We start from the raw sequence: 3,084 nt of genomic DNA on the forward strand, positions 1-3,084 counted from the left end.
TAGCCTAACGTTTTGTTTTTATAAAAAATAATTTATCAACTACTACTTAATGTTTTTAACAGTAAAAAGTAGTATCACTGGATATATGTCATTTATTTCTCCTGTTGCTTTTATCATTATAGTATAATATAAAACTTCCAATCCAGTATGTTCTGTCACTGTATTGAAACTCATGAGTATCTTAAAAAGGAAATAGTTCTAGATAGCATGTTAGTTTAAGACTCAGTAAACAGTAGCCAAACAAATGTCTTACAACAGATTTTTCCTCATAAAGCATGTAAGATAACCAATAGTAGGAATGATGCAGTGGGTCAGGCCTCCGGCCTGGAACCCAGGCCAGGCCTCCTCAGCCACCGCTAATACCATATGGTCTCTGGCATCTCAGTGTCCTGACTGTGGGTGGGATCAGTATGGGGAGGTGACTGTGAGAGACCAGCGGGAATGGCAGTCTGTCATCAAAAAGCTGAAGCTCCAAAATGCCTCAGCTGAGAGCATCAAGTGGCTGAACAGAAAGCTCAGCTCTTGTCTCAGCTGAAGGACACAATGCTCTCACCTACAAAGAGCCGTGGGAGGGAGGGGAGCATCTGTTGAACATCATCATGGGCTTCTGCAAAGGAGGTGCTCTGTACCAAAAATTCTAAGAGCAGAAGGGGAAGCGTCTGCCTGAGTGTTTGGTGGTGGGCTTTCCTGGTGGCTCAGGTGGTAAAGAATCTGCCTGCAATGCAGTAGACCCGGCTTTGATCCCTGGGTCAGAAAGATCCCCTGGAGAAGGGAATGGCAACCCACTCCAGTATTCTTGCCTGGAGAATCCCATGGACAGAGGAGCCTGGTGGGCTACAGTCCATGGGGTCACAAAGAGTTGGACATGATTGAGTGACAGACACTTTCGCTATCACTTTGGTGGTAGAGTGGTTTGTTCAGATTCTCATGGCCCTGCAGTATTTACATGAAAAATACTTCCTTCATTGAGCTCTGCAAGCTCAAAATGTCTTCCTAACAAGAGCAAAACATCATCAAAGAGGGTGAATTAGGGATTTCCTGAGTGCTTGAGAACCACTGTGGCATGGCTGGAACACTTACTGGCACATACATGAGCCCTGAATTGTTCTTAAACAAACCCTAAAACTAGAAGTCTGACATTTGGGCTATGAGATGCTGTGTTTATGAAATGGCAATCCTGGAAGCATGCTTTCAATGCAAAAAACATGAATTCTTTGGTTTATTGGATTATTGAAAGATCTGCCACCGATGTTGAAAGGTTATAGCCCAGAGTTGATAGAACTGATAAAAACCATGCTGAGCAAAAAGCCTGAAGAAAGACCTTCTGTGAGGAGCATTCCTGAGACAGCTTTACATAAAGCACCAAATATCTTTGTTTTTGGAGGCCACAAAGGCAAAAAAAAAACCCAAAATAACCTTAAAAATGGTGACTCTAAATTCAAGCCTGTAGCTACAGTGCTTTCTGGAAAGATTGACTTAAGTTATGAAGTAGTTCACTCTCAATCACACTCTTCTGAGAGCTCCAAGACATATGTAATGGGTGAAGACAAATGTTTGTCCCAAGAGAAACCCATGGCCATTGGCCCCTTGAAGACACCCACAAGTCTGAAAGACCATGACTACAAAGCAGACATAAGCAGTACTGCAGAATCACTAGCAGTGATTTTAGGGTGAATATTAACATCTTTCTTGAAGAAAGGTGAAACTCAGTAGATGAAAGCTAGTTCAAGAGAATCAACCAAGACACTCAGATACCTCTAATAAGCTAGAAGGTAAATGTAATATTTCTCAAGTGAAGGAGAGTCTGAATAATAACACTAAATCCAGTGTTCAACCTGAAACCTGAATTTCCACATGGTCCTCTGAGTATGTCACTGGAGTAATGAATGAGCCAGTGAAGCCTCTGCAGCCCCTAAACAAAGACCAAGATTTATCAAAGGACTAGAATCAAGTTGCTGGTGAATGCGTTATAGGAAAACAGGATAGAATCCACCCAGGTTTACAGCCATAGAGCTCTGGGTCTGAACCTTCCCTGTCTTGACAGTAGCTGCAGAAGGAAAGAGAACCTATTGAGCACAATGGGGAAAAGACAGTTCCAAGAGACCCTCCTCATCTTTTGCCTTCTCTTCCCACTGTTGGAAAATTGGATGCCACATCAACACAAAAAGATGCTGAAAGCCAAAGTAGAGTGGTCACTGGATCTGTGAGTAGTTCCAGGAACAGTGAGACAACATCAAAGGACCAACCATTACCAGCAAGAAAGGGAAGGTAACTAAAGCAGTCTCAAGATGAAATCTTGCCCTCAGGCCCTTGAGTGAGGAAAGCTCCTCAGAGAGACAATATGTGAGCTTCCTTTCCTGAGCAATGCTGCAGTCAGAAGACAAGCATGGAGCAGGACCGGGATGACCTTCCTCTTGTGGTTCCTCTGGCCCTGCTGGTCTCAGACGAGTGGTCATACAAAGGAAATGAGTGACTGGTACAAATGATGACTCAGACCTTAAATCCGGGCTCTAAAGAGAGCTGTGAAGATCTCCCAATACCAGATTCAGTGTCAGAATCTAAACTTCATAAAAAGTATTGAGATATGGTGATATTTCATGGGAAAGTTGCAGAAGAGGCAGAGGAACTCCATTTTAAAGAACTATATTCAGCCATCCTGCCAGGTTCTGAAAAAATCAGAAGAATGATTGAAGCCTTGAGGGCTGATGTAATTCAGGGCCTGTGCATTCAGCTTCTGGAGCATGTGTATGATATTTTTGAAGAGGATGATGAATTGGAAAGAGAGGTACATTTGCACGAGCACTTGGGTGAAAAGTATGCCTTACACTGTGAAAGCTCACCAGTTAATGATTTTTTAAGAAAATGTGAATTTTTGAGAATTTACCTAGTCTACCAGAATCAAACTATTTTCAAAGGTTTTTGGCTTAAACAAAAACAAACAAACCTATAACAGTGACTGGAGGCCATTCAACATTCTTATATCTTGTGGGTCTTTCTTTACTAGGGAAAAAAAGAAAAAAAAGGACGAAACAGAGTAATAATGAAGCAAGCTTACAAAAGAAAATAACATTTTATTTAGAATAT

The 3,084-nt window shown here is 41.8% G+C and overlaps 1 pseudogene; it reads left to right on the forward strand.

Annotated features, from left to right (window-relative positions):
* The first annotated feature begins 415 nt into the window (after positions 1–415).
* Positions 416–2,876, forward strand: LOC133048912 (serine/threonine-protein kinase Nek4-like; annotated as a pseudogene).
* Positions 2,877–3,084: the final 208 nt, after the last annotated feature.

This window comes from Dama dama, chromosome 29 (genome assembly GCF_033118175.1).
Source record: "Dama dama isolate Ldn47 chromosome 29, ASM3311817v1, whole genome shotgun sequence".
NCBI lineage: Eukaryota > Metazoa > Chordata > Mammalia > Artiodactyla > Cervidae > Dama > Dama dama.